The 17,417-nt window shown below is 41.4% G+C and overlaps 1 long non-coding RNA gene across 1 annotated transcript; it reads right to left on the bottom strand.

The window, feature by feature from the left end:
• Nucleotides 1–12,383: 12,383 nt before the first annotated feature.
• Nucleotides 12,384–15,038, bottom strand: LOC119617474. Its single transcript, XR_005233772.1, has 3 exons — nt 14,645–15,038; nt 13,408–13,466; nt 12,384–12,625 (listed from the first exon to the last, which is right to left on the bottom strand). It is a non-coding gene; the product is annotated as an uncharacterized LOC119617474 (long non-coding RNA).
• Between the last annotated feature and the right edge of the window lie 2,379 nt (nt 15,039–17,417).

Genomic DNA, 17,417 nt, shown 5'->3' with positions numbered 1-17,417 from the left:
AAATGGTGGAAGAAACGAAACTTAACGAACTTCAGTGGGCGTGTTCTTGTTTTACTCCGATATGATTTACTGTTTTTTTCCTCCGATTCTATTGACCAATTGACACGATTTTACTCTATAATGTATAAACATGACTCTTTTAGATGAAAATAATGTTAACTCCGAAAAAATTACTCTTCTATTTTTCCTGTGAAGTAACGTTTCCTTCCCACGAACCAAACCTTTATCACGGCAAGGATCAGCCCAGTCCAAACAAAATAAACTGATTTGCACATACCATGTCAGAGAACAGCTCGGTGGTGACAATCTTCTATTTGTTCTTTTTTACAGGCGACGCGCTCTTCTCTTCTTCTTCTTCTGCTCTGTCTGTAACGTTAATGGCAGCGCGACCAGCTACAGTAATAGCTGTTGTTGGGCGCAACGAGCTCACTCACTCTTTCTACCCGTCTATCGTAATAACAGTCTACACACAACATTTTTATTTTCTCATTCATAAAACGCTCAAATCTGGGACATTTCTGGGGACAGCTATAGCAAAGATGGGTCGTCCAAAGCGGGGACTGTCCCCGGAAATCGGGAACGTCTGGTCACGCTGTCCCAAGCAGTTCCCAGACCAGAGAGAATGTACAATCCCTCCAGTGACTTCTGGGTCTGCCCTGGGATCTCCTCTGGGTAAGATTTGCCTAGAAAGCTATCCAAGTCAGACGTCCAAACCACTTTAGCGGACTCCTTTCGAAGTGGAGGAGCAGAGGCTCTAGTCCAAGCTACCCTCAGATGATGGAACTCCTCACCGTATCTTTAAGGCTGAGCCCAGCCACCCTACAGAGGAAAATCATTTCAGCCTCATTCTTTCAGCATGATCCATTCCTGATGACCATAGATGAATGTTAGATCAGTAAATCAAAAACATACCTTTCAAACCAACTCCTTCTTTATCACAATGTACTGAAGGAACACCCTCATTACTACAAACGAGGCCCTGATCCACCAATCCCATCATCACTCATTACCAAGACAAGGATACTTGAAGCAAAGACTTGTCTGTGACCCAGAAGGAGCATTCCACCTTTTTCCAGTTCACTCTCTTGGAAACTTTTCAGTGAACATCCCAGGCCAAGCTCCCCCGAAGAAACTGTAGGAAGCCACCTCGACATGTGCCTACCACCTATATGGTACGTTTTTAAGGTTGGGTGCTGTGTGAGCCAGGCGGTTGGCAAGGGTGGGGTCCTGGGCATGCTGATTTCTGGTGTCATAAACAGGCTCTCCCTATGCATAATAGGGAACTTAAAAAGTGCTTTGAGTAAATGTTCTGGGGAAGGGCACTTGCAAACACACACATAAAACAAGGGTGGTGTCACAAATTCAGTGGATGAGGTGCTTTTCATCAAACCCAAAGTTGGGCATACAGGAGGTCTAGTTGATGCAAAGATACAAACTATTTCATCCGAAGCACACATGTAGTTCAGATGGTAAACTGATGCCAAGTTATCAGTTGCTCAAATCAATTTGAGAGAAAAAAAAAACTTTTTTGCAAACAACTAAAGGTTATCCAAAATCAAGGAGAAACATGCCAGAGGGGAGGTGTATGAGGCTAGCCAAACTACATCAAAACTCCAAGAATAATAAGCTGAGGAATATTGGATTGTGCTCACACTATCCCACAAAGACGTACACTTACTTAGTCTCAAAGTATGTCGGTTGAGATGTGGTCAGCCTGAGTAATAAAGTTACCACACACTGATCTGTTTATGAGCAGACACACAGCGGCAGTGAGTTCATTTGGCTTCTGATCAGAGGAATCCAAACGATTGCCAGCGCTGTCTGAACGTTCTTCCTACATGGTTTTACCTACGACAATCGCTGTAGTTGCAGAACAAAGTTTTGTTTTTTTGTTCTTATTTTTTTCACCGTCTGAGTCAAATGAAGAAGAGAAATTTTGGTTTGGTGTTTGTGATGCAACCTTAACATTTTCGGCTGTTCCCATAAACACGAGCGATTTGTTTAACGCCACAAGACTGTTTAATTGCTTGAACATTGCAAAACATGTTATTAGAAAAAAGTTTGAAGGGCATCAACATCATTGTTCCCAGGATGGCATTTTTCAGGAGTCAAGTTACTGCTGTGTAATCAAACCCTCATGAGTAGGTCACTTTCTTGCCCCCGTCGTTGCGTTTTTCCCAATCACTTGGCATGCGGATAATGGGCGCAGCATTTTCAAACCCATTTCTATGATTTTCATTTACAATGAAATGCAGATTTTTATTACTCCTTTCTTTACCAAGCTGTCTTAGTACTTTCTGTCAGGTTTGATGTGCCTAACTTATTTATTTTTTATTTTGTTGCCAATAACAGTGTGGAAAATGTGTCTTGCAAAAGTAACCAAACACTGTTTTGATTATCAGTGCAGCTTCAAAATGGTGGTACATTAGGGCTTTCGAAATCCAACAAGGAATCCAATGAAAACCCTCTTTTTGCAACGTAACAGAGACTTAGCACAGTTAGCAGAGATGCTAACAAAACATTGTTAGCATCTCTGCTAACAAACGTAGCAATGTGTAGCAATGTTTAAAATGACCAATAACAGTTGTTATTTTTGTTTAAGCAGAATTTTTGATTTGATTTGATATATTTAAAACATGTAACCTGCCATTCTGATTATATAATAAAACAAGGAGAGAGAGAAAACAAATAAATATAAAGTAGCCCTGCACAAGCTAGCACTAGCATTTCAGCGCAGCTATCCACTACAGGAAGTTAGAAAAGTGGTAATAAAATTAATCATAAAAATAAAATAAAATAAAATGGAAATGTTTATGATCTTGTGTACTGATTACCGCCACCAAGGAGGTCATGTTTTGTGTAGCATCTGTTTGTCCATATGTCCGTGCACAAGAATACTCAAATAGTTATGAGCATATCTAACTATGCAACCATGTAACGGAGGAAAATTTAACTGCACAGATGGACACCACTTAGGTCAAGGGTGATCACCATTGATTTCAAGGTGACAGGTCAAAGGTCAAGCTCACAGGTAACCCCATTGTTAAAAACTTCTCTCTGCTCCTACATGTGACCCTTTTGTTCTGTTTACGGTTGTGTCCATTGGTTTGTTTGTCTGCCTGTTTTCAAAGATCAGGTAAAAACTAAGGAACAGATTTTAGGAAAAATTTCAAGAAATGTTGGGTTGTCACAAAAAAAAAAAAAACAATGGATTAAATGTTGATGATGATCCAGATTATGATCCGGATCGCACTGTTTTTTAATCACACCGTGGCCTTGGTTAAGGTTTGCGCTCTCTGAGTGCTTCTAGTTTTTGCATGAGGCAACCATTTGGGTAGATGTTAATATTGTAGAGTGTGTTATGTGGTTTCATTGTTTGTGTTGTTAAAAATGCTGTGTTAATACAGGCATTTAATTGGCACCTTGATAAAAGCTCCTCTGGCAATGAACAATTTTCTGCCAGTGTTCACTGTACGGGCAAGTCAGTGAATTAATCAAAAAACAAAAACTGTTTTCCTAAAGTCAAAGTCACTGGAAGCATACTGTGCTAGAACGTTTTGTAGAACAGTGAGGTTGCTTGTTCTCCTGTTCACCTGTACTAAGTAATTTATTGGCTGGTTTAAATTTGCTGTAAGACTGTGTTGACACGTGACATGCAGATGAAGATACAACAACAATTTTTTTTCCTATTTTACTCCAAAAACCCACAGCAAAGTCAACCATTTTCATTATGCCCCAGTTTTATGCATCTGCTAGCAGACATTGTTCTAATTTTGTCACAATGCATTCATATATTTTTAATGGCAGACTTCTGACATAACTTGTGTGTGAAGGAAAACAGCTATGCCGGTTTAGAAGCTCGTTCTGACTGTAACTGAAAGATGCGGTTGTGTTTCAAAGCCCCCCCTCCCTTTTTCTTTTTTTTTTTAGAATTTCAATACATATGCTGCTCATAAAGCAAGCTTCAAAATATCTGTCCATCAAAAAGTTCACTGACAGCATGAGGAAAGATGCTCGCCTTTGATTCTAATGCTAAGAGCATAATTTATGTAAGATGTTTGAATGGCTTTTTGAGTAAGAATAGATTAAAGGAAGTTTCATGTCTGAGGAGACAAAAAAAAAAGCGCCTTCAAAGCAGTGTTTTTAAAACTCCTGAGGCTGCAAAAGGGTTGATGAACGGGGCAGGTGCAATGGTGTTTAGCTCCAGCTACTTATTGCGCTAACAAAACAGTTGGCTAATCACATCCATCCCTTGAGTTTTCCTCTCTTTTTTATCCCCCCGTAAATATGAAAGACCTTGTCCCGACAGTGACTTCAAAAGTGGCGGCAGCAGGCCCAATACCAAGCCATGGAGTCTCCCTGAGCACTTCCCCGCCACACCACCGAGCCCCAGCTGACAAAAGCAGCTGTAGGTGGCATAATGAGATGCGCTGCTCCTTTCAGCTATGTGTGAAGTGTGATATTTTTCTTTCTTCTTGTGTTATGCCTTGACACCACTGGCCTGTGTGCGAGGACTTGACCGGACGGTCCGCACAGCCTCCCTCCCTGAAGGCAGCATCAAAGCCTTGCAAGTTCCTCAGGTCAACAGTCAGGGGTTGTGTACACATCAACACAAAGGGAGAGGGGAGACATTTTAGCGTGGCCCTCCCTACCGCAGCTTCCTCAAGACATGGAACTGTTTCATGTGTTTCCAGAAAAGTCAAAAAATCAAAAAAGGTCTGCAGTCCAAAACATCAACCAGTCAACTCATCGAGCTGAACTTTCTCGGTGCTGCTGAAGTGTAAGAACTGACTCGAGCACGCCAGCTAACGTGCACCCTCACAGATAGCAGATATCTGAAGGCATGCTCCGGTCTTGTGACTGACTCTTTGGTATTTTTGGAGATGATGAAAGCCATTATCACGGGATTAACAGAAACTAGGGTGGTGGGGGTTGGAACATAATGCCCTGATGCCCGTATCCCATGTTTTACTCGTGTCCACTGTCCAGCAGATAAGAACTCCAGACACGCAGAAGCTATCTAATGCTACAGCCAGAAGTAATAATCAGGTTCAGCAAGCTGCAAGAAGCAAGTAATCTTGAATCCATGAATAACTTTTCAAAAAAGAAGAGTGAAAGCTTAGTTTCTGAATCCTCTGGAGAAGCATAAAGCCACAGCTCAACAAAGAATGGGATATAAAAAGTGTTTTTTTTTTGCTCCACAGATGAACAAACACAACAGGGACATTCATGTTCAGCCACAGCTCGTCCCAGCTCACAGCATAATACAGTTGGACAGGTGGATTGATAATCTAATATGTCTTTTTCATCCTGTCCCTCTCACTTTTTAAATAGTTTGCTCAGAGCCTGAGGGTGTGAGCCATCCTGTTTTCTATGGCTGCCGAATTACCTCAGAGCGCGCAGTGCCTAGCTCGCTGCCAGAGAGGGAGCCCAGCATTGTTTTCGTGACAGAGATCAATGGGTGGGTGAATGTGCTTTAATTCTGCAGGAGCTCCTCTCCCAGGCTAATAAATGCAAGCCTCCCTGCTGACTGGGCTGTCGTGCTGAGCCCAGCGGGGGTCAGTCTTTTTGTGTTCCTGTGCCCAAATTATGGAACCATCAATACGCTCCCTGGAATCAGTCAATAGAGACTCGCTTTGTGGCTGAGGGGAGACCAACTTCAAGGGAGGAAAAAAAGGGAAAAAATCCCTAAGCTCTGACACATTTACCAAAGAAATCGGGGATAACTGCTTCGTATGTTGTCCATTTCAAATGTTGCGCCGCTCACATCCAAGCCAAATAGTAGAATGGGAAATTGGCAAATATAATTTGAAGTTTTTTCAGATCAAACGCACCGACTTTAATTTTTTTAATGACCCTAAAGAACCAGGTTTTTAGTGCCAAAGCAAAATCAAGAAAGAAAAGAAACTTCAAATGAAAGCAAAGACAGAACTTGCTACTTGACTCCTTCACTCTAAAACTGCTTAAGCGATCGTTCAGATCTTCTGTTTAGAAAAGCTATGAACAGTTAGTATCTTACCTGTTGTGGATATCAGCTTGTCTGAACGTGGCTAAGATCAAAGTTGGATGCTATCATCTTAAAACAACTCCAATGGAACAAATTCATAGAAAAACAAAATAAAACACGTGAATACCATTTTGTTAATTTTTACATCACATCAGTTTCTCATTATAAAGTTATTTTGACAGAAATAGTTTGATAATCTTGCTGGAAATGACCCAGGTTGCACTGGAAGGACCACAGCTAGCTGCTGCTGTTATTTGTTTGTGCAATAACTTTGTAATGTGAAACTGATGGTAGTATAAAGAATTATTAAATCTCATTGGTTTGAACTGCTATGAAATTTAGAAATTGTAGTTGGTTTAAGATGCCAACAATCCTCTTTGGTTTTAGTTGTGTTTGGACTAGCCATTAGCTTTTCAGTCTGGTCGCAATTAACCTCCATTTCTCCAAACTGAAAACATTCTTTAGATTTTAAAAGTGAAGTAAATTCTTTGAAAAGTAGGTTTACTTTGGAGGACCCCTGAAATCAAATGTTTTACCATTGTGTCTCCTGAACCAGAGGTTGTGACACACTTTCTGTTGACAGCACGCAGGCAGTAAAAACTGCTGTCACGCACGAGTGTGCTTCCATGATGCCTTACTGCTGCATGTAGCATCAAGTGAATTATTAAGCATCCAGCTTCAAACAGCTTGTAAAACTCTGTCCTCCTGAAAATCTGAAACTTTTCTCCCTTCTTCTCCCCTCTCCTCTCCTCCTTTTATTTTTGTCGACTTCTCAGACATCAAGTTGTCTCTGGATTTTCAAACGGCTTGAAAAATAAGAGTTTCCCAAGCTCGCGAGCTCGCTCAAAGGGCGCGCTCCTCAGATGTGCCACCTTGCAGCGTGGTGGTGGCTGGTGCAGGAACAGGATCATTCAGATATGCTAATGGATCAGCGGGGTAGCTCGGAGCGCGGCTTACCCCGCTTTAAAAGACAGCTGCCTTCTCCCTTTCTTTTCATGCCCTACTCTCAGCCTGCCTCTCTCTCTCTCTCTCCCTCTCTCTCTCACTCTCTTCCTTGCTCTACAATAATAGCAGATTGAAATTTAATAACCATTAAATTTCTACTAATTAAACAGATAGAGAAATTAGCCCGATGCATGTAAATCCAGGTTGGGAAATATGTTTGACAAAGAGGGTTCAGAGGATGAGTTTGGGCCGAGGCTGAGCGCAGCTGAGCTTGGTGTCGGCGTGCTGTAATGATATCATGCTCAATGAGGAGAGCTTCAGATAATAGAGCCAGTGCCCAGTGGCCCTCCCCCTGGTGAAGTGGCCCTCTGTGTCAGCGCTTGTGTATTAGCCGTTGGCTCGGCCGCTGTCCCACACTCTCCTGGGCCGTCCATTCTCTGCAGCCAGAGTCATGCTGCGCAGGAATCCTGGGTGATTGGGTTTCTTTCAGGGGCCTTATAGTCAGTCATAAATCGGAGGGGATCCTGCCCGGCCCCTCGCTCTCGCCCCTAACCCTGGCTCCAGCTGGCAGGGGACGATTGTTGGAGAGCCGAGGTCATTGCGGGGTCGCTCTCTGTGGTGTTTCTTAACTCCCTTTGCCTATTTTTTCTACCCCTCCTCTCCAGTACGACCACCCCCCACACACTCCTCTTTTCTCTGTCCCCCAACTGAGGTTGCTAGGGCCTGGTATTTGCTTTTTAAGACCATGTTGTAATTACAGAGGAGCTCTTACTCCCCTTGCCGCCTTTGGCTCTCTCCTCTTATTTTTTTATCACTCCTGATTGGTGCTCAGAAGCTATACTGGGGCCATCTAACACCTCCCNACACACACACACACCAACAACTGGCTTTTGCTTTTGTGCAGGTCCTGCAGAGAACTGACTCCTTCACATCTCCTAACCTTTACAGAAGTCGAAACAGAGCGCAGGCTCCTCACCCCGAACTGCAATCAAAAGGTAGTCACCCACAGAGAGGCAGATCTTTCAGCTTTTGTGCTTTTGGGCCTGCATCAAAAACCCTCTGAAAAACGATGTTTTTTCAAGGCAAAACTTCAACATAGTGGCGGTAATACGTGCGAATTAGGTAAAAACCAAAACTGCCACAGCAGAAGGTCAAAGTTCTGCTGTTTTACAATAAATAATCTGTGTTTGTCGTTCTAGCAGAGCTGCGCCACAGAGAACATCAGAAACAGAACTGTTGTTTCTGTGAGATTGCACCCTTCCGCCAACATCTGGGGCCATAAACCAAGATCAAAAAGCAACTGGATTAAAAAAAAAAAAAATGACAATGACAACAAACAATCATGCCAAAGGACAATAAGTGGAGGAGGAGTCGCCTTAAATCACAGCTCAGCTGTGTGTGTGTGGAGGGGGGGGGTGCGTCTTCACATAGAAAACGAGAACAGGATTTGAGCTATCAAGCCACTCCAGTGCTGACTTTGTTCTTACATCTTTAACTTAATTTAAATCATGCTAAATTATAATGGACCCCGGATGTAAGAGGGCACAACAGTGCAAGCATTTGACAACATTTCTGCTGCAGCTGCTGCACAAAGATTCATGGTACAGAGGCCGGAGAGGCAGCAGCTAATCTCAAATATACTGTACGTATCAGCCACTGAAGCACAGTCTGGAACTAAATGATTATATCCGCATCACAAATCCTTTCAAATAAGTGAAGCATTTGATGCTATGCAGAGGCATGTCTTTTCCCCAGCACACTTCAAAGCAAACAGAACCAAAATATCACAAAAATGCGTATGGAGTAGAACTAAAGAAGCATGGCTTGTCTTTCATGTCTATGGAAAAGTGCCACAAACTAAGCATTGTTCCTTAAGAAATAGGATACGGGCTTGGAAAAGCCATTGTTCTATTTCAGTTTGCTTGAATCTCCTCTATTGCATCCTGGCTCGCTGCTTCACTATTCTGACTTCTGACAAACAGCATCTGCACCAGGGACACCACTTCCTCCCATGAGGCAGATGGGAACAAACCCAGTGCAATCACTTCAAATAAACAGCACACTATTCATTTTTGTGCCCCGTCAATTGAAGTGTGTCCCTTGGTATTTGACGAGGTTTAAATGAATCTTTTTGATGGTTTGACTTATTAGATGCCAGTGAGAGGAGATTAACTGTCTGGCAAGGAACAAATCGCTGCGGCTCAAACACACAATGTTCAAAACAACCCATCCTGATTCACAATTACAGTGACAGTGAAGCTAAAAAAAAAACACTCTACCTCTTGAGGTAATTATGGAAAGCTAGAGTTAACCCAGATCCGATTCTGTTCTTCTGATAAGCTATCTGAACTATGAAAATCTGATCTCACTGTTGTTTTTCTTTGCGACCACATAGACGCTGCAGAAAAGTAAAGACGGACAATTATGTTTTTGCCTTTTCTCTGCGTGTGTCTACAGAAAGCAGTCATTGCATGCACATTTACAGCTGATTACATTTTTGGAGTCAACCTGATTCAAGATGGCTGCCACAGCTGACTGACCCCAAAAAACACAAAAAAACCCCACAAAAATGGCTATATGAGACTGATTCCCAACGCATATCGTGCTAACATGTTGTGAATGCCCTCAGCCGTACCACACTATGGGTCCATCTCTAGCTCAACTCTCTCAGACTGTCAGGGTGCAGATACATGCTAGATAAACTCACCATGCTTGCACAAAACTACTGCTATGTGAAGGCATTCTGGGGTCATAGCCTATAGGCACGAGGCCAGTGTGGCCAGTTCATCATATTAGGTTATTGCATTAGGATACAATCGGGGAAAATGCCAGATCCAAACACTGACATTGGCAACAAATTGCTCAACTCCCAAGTCAGTATTTGATGCCTGTTTTTTTAATGCTGAGAAGTCTGGTATTTACACATGGGAAATATGCATGTGTACAAATATTTAGATATGTTCAATTATTTTATCGTTACAAGAGATAAAGTCACATGAACACAAGATTATTGTTTTACGTTTTACAGAAAGTTTGTTGCCTTTGGGACACTCAAGACCCCATTCTGCTCTTTTCTTAGATTTATGATCTTTTTCTTATCTTGGCAAAGTATGTGATCCCTTTGGAACATTAAAAAAAAGGAAAAAAAAGTCCCATCCATCTTTTTGCATCAGTGTCTTGTCATCTCTGCTTAGGAGCACCGTTATCCTAAAAAAATAAAAATAAAAAATACAAAACAGAGTGCATGTTCACCTCTGAGATGCCATAAACCAGTCTATGTTTTGTATGAACATGTCTAAAGATTACAACCCAAATTCTAAAGAAGTTGGGACATTGTGTAAAATGTAAATAAAAACAAAATCGTTGCAAATCTCATAAACCCTTATTTTATTCATAGTGAAACAAAGTAAAGATATTAAATGTTTAAACTAAGAAACTACAATTTTTAGGGAAAATATGGTAAATTTGAATTTTAAGGCAGCAACACATCTCAAAAAAATGGGAAATGGGACAACCAAAAACTGTAAAAGTAAGTGGTATGGATAATAAAGGAAGGTGCATTCTGTATTTTAATGGGAAATTCTTTTTGGAAACTACTGACACCATGTCCACCGTACTAAAGAGGAGAGGGACCATCTGACCTGGGATCAGTGCACAGTTCAAAAGCCTGCCTCTCTGATGGTGCATTAGTGTCTCTGGCACGGGCAGCTTACACATCTGGAATAGAACCATCAATGCAGAAAATATATACAGGTTTTAGAACAACATCTGCTCCAATCCCAACAACATCTTTTTCAAGGAAGGTTTTACATATTTAAGCAAGACAATGTTAAACATCCATTACAACAACATGGCTTTGTAGCAGAAGAGTTAAGGTGCTGAACTGGTCTGCCTGCGGTCCAAACATTTGGTGCATCATGAAACAAAAGAAAGAAAAGAGGACTGTTGAACAGCTAGAATCCTCCATCAGACCAGAATGGGACAACATTCCCTCTAAAACCTCCAGCAGCTGCTCTCCTCAGGTCCTGGATGTTTACAGACTGTTGGGAAAAGAAGAGGAGAGGCTTCACAGAGGGATGTGGGACACAAAGTGGGAAAACAAGGACACTTTTTGAAGAAATGCTGCTGCCATGAAATTCAAAATGACCTTATTTTTCCAACAATGATACAGTTTCTTAGTTTAAACATTTAATAAGTTTACTATGTTCCATGTTGACTAAAATATGGGTTTATGAGATCTGCAGATCATTTCATTCGGTTTTTATTTGCATTTTACACAACATTCCAACTTTGTCAAAGCTGAAGATGTAAGATGATCCAATAAACACCCTAAAATAGGTATCTCTGTTACACAGGACTGCACTAAAAAAGGATTCCTCAACCAATCCAGCACAAATCACACTCGAGGGACATTTGTAGATATCACTAACGCTCCTCAGATGCCAAAACTGAGCTGAATGTCACCACGAGTAAAATAACACCCATAGTCCACAGAGCAAACAGTAATTACTGGGAGCTTCCTCCTTGAGTTGTTGGGTCTGTGTACTTAGACGTCGTCATGGAGGCAGTTTAACAGCTTGGCTAAGGCCAGATCACAAGGCTTAGCCAAGATGAAAGGGCTTCGCCAAAAGGTGCTAATGGAAACGACTTCAACCCAACACGCCAGCCTCTCTGTCAGTGAAGGTGTGAATGAAACACAGAGAAAAGAGTGGCTGAGCGTGTCAAGATAGTGACCTGTTCTCCTCAGCGTGGCTGCTGGAGGATGGGACGAGGTGTGAGTTGTCAAAAGAATAAGGAGATGGAGGTTGTGTGTGTGTGTGGGGGGGGGGCAAGTTTGTGTCAACAACTCTAGAGGACATGAGCTCATATTATCTTTTAGTCTTCCTGACCCGTTTGAAGTCCAGCGGGCCATCTGCTGTTAAACCTGTTTGGACTGTCATCAGTCTGTTAAAGTCACAGTCATCAGCACTTTACTTTATTATGTATCCACACTGGGCCTCCTTCTCAAATAAAAAACTGCATTCTTCTTCAGATCTGTGACGTTGCTAAAACAATGATTATTTCCTGCAAACCTGCAAAAACAAATTCAACTCCATTTATGAGTTACTGAAACCTTTTCACCAAAACCGAGAATATTTGAGTTAAACACATTGTTGCTAAAAGAAGTTTGGTTGCTTTCCAATGTTACGAAGAAGGATCGACATTCTAAATATTAACTTTGCAGGAATTTGATGATTATGCAAATAAAAGCCTTTGAAACTCATGAAATTCTTTTCTAATGTGGTCTTCAGTAAACCACATAACCTTGCAAAAACCACATGATGAAACCACAAAACACAATATTTGTGTCGCAGCCAAAACCTTTGCCACGTCTGTAAACAAACCAACAGGTATCACTACTTGCTGTCAGAATTAAAACAGACGCAGAGGGAAGCTGAAATGTCACATTTCTGAAGAACTGGTTCCAAACTATCTTTGGTTCATATAAACTCCCATTCACAGATTGGAAACTTTTTTAAGGAAATGCTCAAACAACATATATTGCAGAAGTGTTTGTCTATTGCCTTAACAAAATATCTTATAAACCACTGGACAGAATTCTGAAAAGTACATCTACAACTAACCAGCTTTTGGAGTCGATGTCGTTCAAGATGGTGGTTACAGCTCAGTGACCTATAAAAACACAAGCATAGCTACAGCTCAGTTAATTATGCAGACTTTGAGCTAAAATTTGTTGGGTTAGTAGCTGAGAGTCATCCCTAACGTATACTTTGAAAGCTAACTGATCGCAGGAGATTTTTTTTTTAAACTTTGCCTCTAAGGATTGGAGTTTTTGTTGATTAGCAAAATATCTCATGAAACCACATGTATATATAGAGAGAGAAATATTTTTAAAATTTTTCAAAAAGTAAACATCGGGTGCACATCTACTGCTGAAATACTTTTGGAATCATCCCCATTTTAAGAGCTAATTGACCTTAGACGACACAAAAAGGGCTATGACAAATTTACAGAAATTAAAGTTTGGTGTGGTAGTAGCTGAAGGGAATTGTAAACACATACTTTGAGTGTGATCCTTTGCACAATGTTTTTGCATAAACTTTGGCAAACACTGTTAGTAAAATATCTAATAAACCACTGGATAAATTTTATTAATATAGTGAGATTACACAAAATGTCGTTTGCAAGGTTTGACCAAAACGGCTATAACTCCATCCCTTCTCAGCATAAGAAGATCTCAGCCTAAAACTGCAAAAATGCTAAATGCTAAACCAGAGGCTTCTTCAGAATAGAAGCTCATTGACCAGTGGGAAAAGTCACAGACTGCTTCAGCCATCTTTGATTTACAGCTGCAGGTGGAAATTATTTGCCGAGTCAAGAGGGGGAAAAAAAAGTTTTTATACAAAAAGTCCAAAAAGTGAGCAGCTCAAAGGGCTTTAATTCACCAAACGTACATCAAGAACCGGCCTTGAAGGAAGGTCCGTCTTGCTGTGTCTTCTCACACCTCCAGAATCTGGGGGAAATAAAGTTTGACTTGAACTCCCCTCAAAGTGAACCTCTAACTTTACAATAAATAAAAGGTAAAAAGGTAAGGAGCATAAGCAAAACAGTGTCTGCATAGTTGGGTCAGAATTTGTGTCGTTGTTTGGAATACCGTTCTAATTCACTTAGGCTTGTTTAAACTTCAAAATCTTCCTTCCGGTTTGGATTATCATGTCATATTGATTGTTGTTCTTTTCTTTTGTCAGACATTTAAGCTCCATGCAATAAATATACGACAGGTAACATCAAATAATCCTAAAGCATGGTTCATTCGCTTGGCTAAACAGCCACTAAAGAGTAGAGCCCCGCCCCGGTCAGACTCAACACCAGTCCAACATGACAAATCCGCTGAACAAGGTGTCGATGCGGAACCACACAGCTGACGGCACATTGCTCACCGAAAAGAAAAGAGACGTTCACAGATGCTTCAGACATTCCTTTCGGCCAGTCTGTGTGTTACGTGACACACCCTGACAGTAATTGTACATTATCAGTCATGCACTGTGCTCTCTCACCTTTGCTAAAAATCATCTTGTATTCTCAAGAAGAAGAAAAAAAAAACTGTTTTCAAACCCTCGTCTAAAACCTCTGCATTGACCTCCTTTTTCTCCAGCATGAGGCAGAAGTGCTCTTGCCTGCCTGAACTGTGACGCCCGCGAGAGGAAACGAGCACGTGAATGAATATTGTCTTATGCGTTGTTTAATCTTAGAAAAAAAAAAAAAACAATTCCCCGAAGACGCCATCTCTAGCATACTTTGGCGATAAATAAATAAAATAAAATAAAAAACCTGAGTGTATCAAACAGGACGCGGGAAACTTGCATGTCAAACAGCTCTGAGCAGGACGGCTTTTAACTGGCTGTCGAGGCGGCTTCTTTATTTGACAGACCCGCATATGTCACGGGTTCCCAGAGAGATCACTCGGGAAGCGACTGAGGCGTGGATGTGAAATGGAAATCACTGGGTATTTAGTTTGATATCACTGTCTGGGACGCTTCTTCAACAACACGTGTAGAAGTTAAACAGCCATTGCACTTGCTCAGAGTGTCGGGGGAAGAAAGCCCAGAGGCACATTCCATAACTAGGTTACCAACAGCTGTCTCTTTGACAAGGGTTGAAATTTATGAAAACAAGACATTTCGTACTTACTCTAGTTCATTGCTGAATCCATTCACTGCCTCGGTTCACTTGATAAAAAGCCCTCCTTGTGTCATTTCTTATTTCCCATTCATGACAGAGGTTGTTAAAGTGTTTGTCTGTAATTCAATAGCTTTTACACTTCAGACGAAACACCATCATGGTAATTTTTTCCTGTATTTGTGTTTTCTTTTTTTTTTTTTAAAAAAAGGTACCGCAAGCTTGATCAGGCAGCAACATCTATGTTCTGGGAAAGGAGAATGACAGGTGATTTAGGGCTGTTTTGATATTCGAGCCTGAGGAATGCCTACAGATACAGCGACGCCTCTGTTTGAGAAGGAAGCTTCACAGATGAGGTAAGACTGCTCACAGCTATGAAACAAAATCTGAAACAGATTAAAAGACATTTTCCTCAGCGTGATTCATGCTTCTTGCAGCTCGCCCAGGTGTTACACCTCAAAACAGAAAGGTGGAGAGGAGCGGTGGAGATGAGCCAAGTGCACCCTTACATGTATTTGGGAGGCACTGAAAGCTAAGAGAGCTCTTTTGTGTGTGTGTGTGTGTGGGCTGTAGAATCGACATTTTAATATTCGACTTACCAGCACCTTTGCTGCATTGGTTTGCTGCAGCTAAATGCAAGACGGTGCAAAAAGAGGAAAAAAAACCACTGTCCATCACATGGTATTGTTCCAGTTTATCTTCATACCCGGTCAGATTTCATTGCGATGCATGTCACTCCCTCCCCAGACACACACACACATGCACACACACACGCACACACACCTCCCTTCACTCAGCACCTTGTAGACAACCTGCAGCACGAATAGAGAAATGCTAAATTACCCATAATTACCATCATTTGAGCTGAAACTAACAATGACACGTTGCTTGCTGTTGTATTATTATTGGAACCTCACACCGAGGATAGTTTTCTCTAATTAAGGCTGACGTGTTTCCAATTTCAAAGAATTTGCTGCACAACTATGAGAAAACTTGTCTTGTGCCAGATTCATTCCTTTCGTTTGCGACCAAAACAAACACAGATAAAAATAAAACTAGCATTTGTTAAAGAACTGAACACCACAACATCACTCTGTGTTTGTTAAGGTTGATAAGCTTTGGCTAGCTACTGTCACACCAAACTGTAGCTCGATATCTGTAAAGCTGACCGAGTTACAGACATTTTTGTGTTTGCTAAGGTCAGTCAGCTGTGGTGGCCATCTTGAATCACGTTGACTCCAAAAGTTAATCCATTGTAGCTAGATATTCTGGGATTATTTTCTAAGAGTTTTATTAAAATCTGCCCAATGGTCTATGATATTTGTTGCTAACAGAAAGACAGTGTGGACTCCTACAGTTCATGCCAAAGTTCTGAACAAAGATCTTGCACAATCTACTAGCGCACAGACTATGTGTTGGGATGACATTCAGACACGATCGCGCCAAAACGTAGATCAATATCTGTAAAAATGTGTCAGTTGTAGCCATTTTTGTCTTTGCTAAGGTTTATTAGCTGTGGCAGCCATCTTAAATCAGGTATCAAAGTGTCAAACAGAGTATCATGCAGTGTGGAGTACATGTTGAGGATATTGCTCAGCCACTACCACACCCAATTTCAGCTGGATATTTATTAAAAGGGACAGAGTTTCAGCCATTTTGTGTTTGCGAGCATCAATAGGATGTGTCCGCCATCTTGAATCAGGTTGACTTCGAGTTTTAAACAGTTGTAGATGTACATCTCATGATTGCTTTCTGAGAGTTTGATGAAAATCCTTCCTGTGGTCCATGAGGTATTTTGCTAACAGACAGACAAACAAACACATGCACACACGGGCAATCACATGACCGACCTGCCTTTCATGGTGGGCAAGTGATAGACATGGCCAGAGGAACAGCTCCTGCAAATCTAAATAAATCTCAGAGAGAAATCCTCCGTGTGTGTACTGAGATTGGAAGAAAAAAAAAAAAAAAAAAAAGTCAACTCTGCATGTTTTCCTCCAGCCAGAACAATCACGGCAAATATCAGCACGAGACAATGTTCACACTTCACTGTCGCTCTCGTGCGCTGCCATTAGAAGTTGTCATTAGGCTCGCAATCGTCTGTGGAAAAGTGCGAACAGATCTGGGCAGGCACGAAAAAGTTTTGACCGCTCTTTCAGATCTGAGAAGCGCTCCGAGAAATCAGTTCATCCCCGATCATTACGACTGTGTTTTTCTGTCTGTATTGATAGTTATTTCCTTTCTCCCCGCAGCAGTCTTCAAGTCTCCGACGCTGGCGCTGAGCACAGCACACAGCCGGCGCAGTCCCATGGAGCGCAAGCAAAGGAGGAAATCAATAGAGAAAATATCGCTGCAGGCTCACACATTTTTATCTTGCTTTGAACGAGTCAGCTTTAATTTGTCTTTGATCTCAATTTGCTGCTTTTGGGATAGCTTGGCTGCACGTTGAACCGGGAGGAATAAGCTTCCACCAGGGCTTTCTTTTAAAAAAAAAAAAAAAAATGAGACAGAGCCTTTCAACTCGGGCCTTTGTTTTGCCTGCATGCGTCACTGTCCATTACTAGTTGATGACGAATAAAGATGCGAGAAATCAAAAACAACTAGAGAAGTTGCATTTCCTGCGAAAATGCAGTGTGAATGCTTTTTTTGCTGAATGATTTTGCTGAAAGCGGCTGAAGATATGCTGAACAGCTGAAGTTTAATGAAGATGCAAAAAGTGGAACAGAAGCTGATTTGTAGAAGATTTGCATAAGGTAGAAGAACAAAAGCTGAAAGAAGCAGAAAT

The sequence above is a fragment of the Kryptolebias marmoratus genome, linkage group LG1 (assembly GCF_001649575.2).
Source record: "Kryptolebias marmoratus isolate JLee-2015 linkage group LG1, ASM164957v2, whole genome shotgun sequence".
Classification (NCBI taxonomy): domain Eukaryota; kingdom Metazoa; phylum Chordata; class Actinopteri; order Cyprinodontiformes; family Rivulidae; genus Kryptolebias; species Kryptolebias marmoratus.
This window is presented reverse-complemented; position numbering and strand designations above follow the sequence as displayed.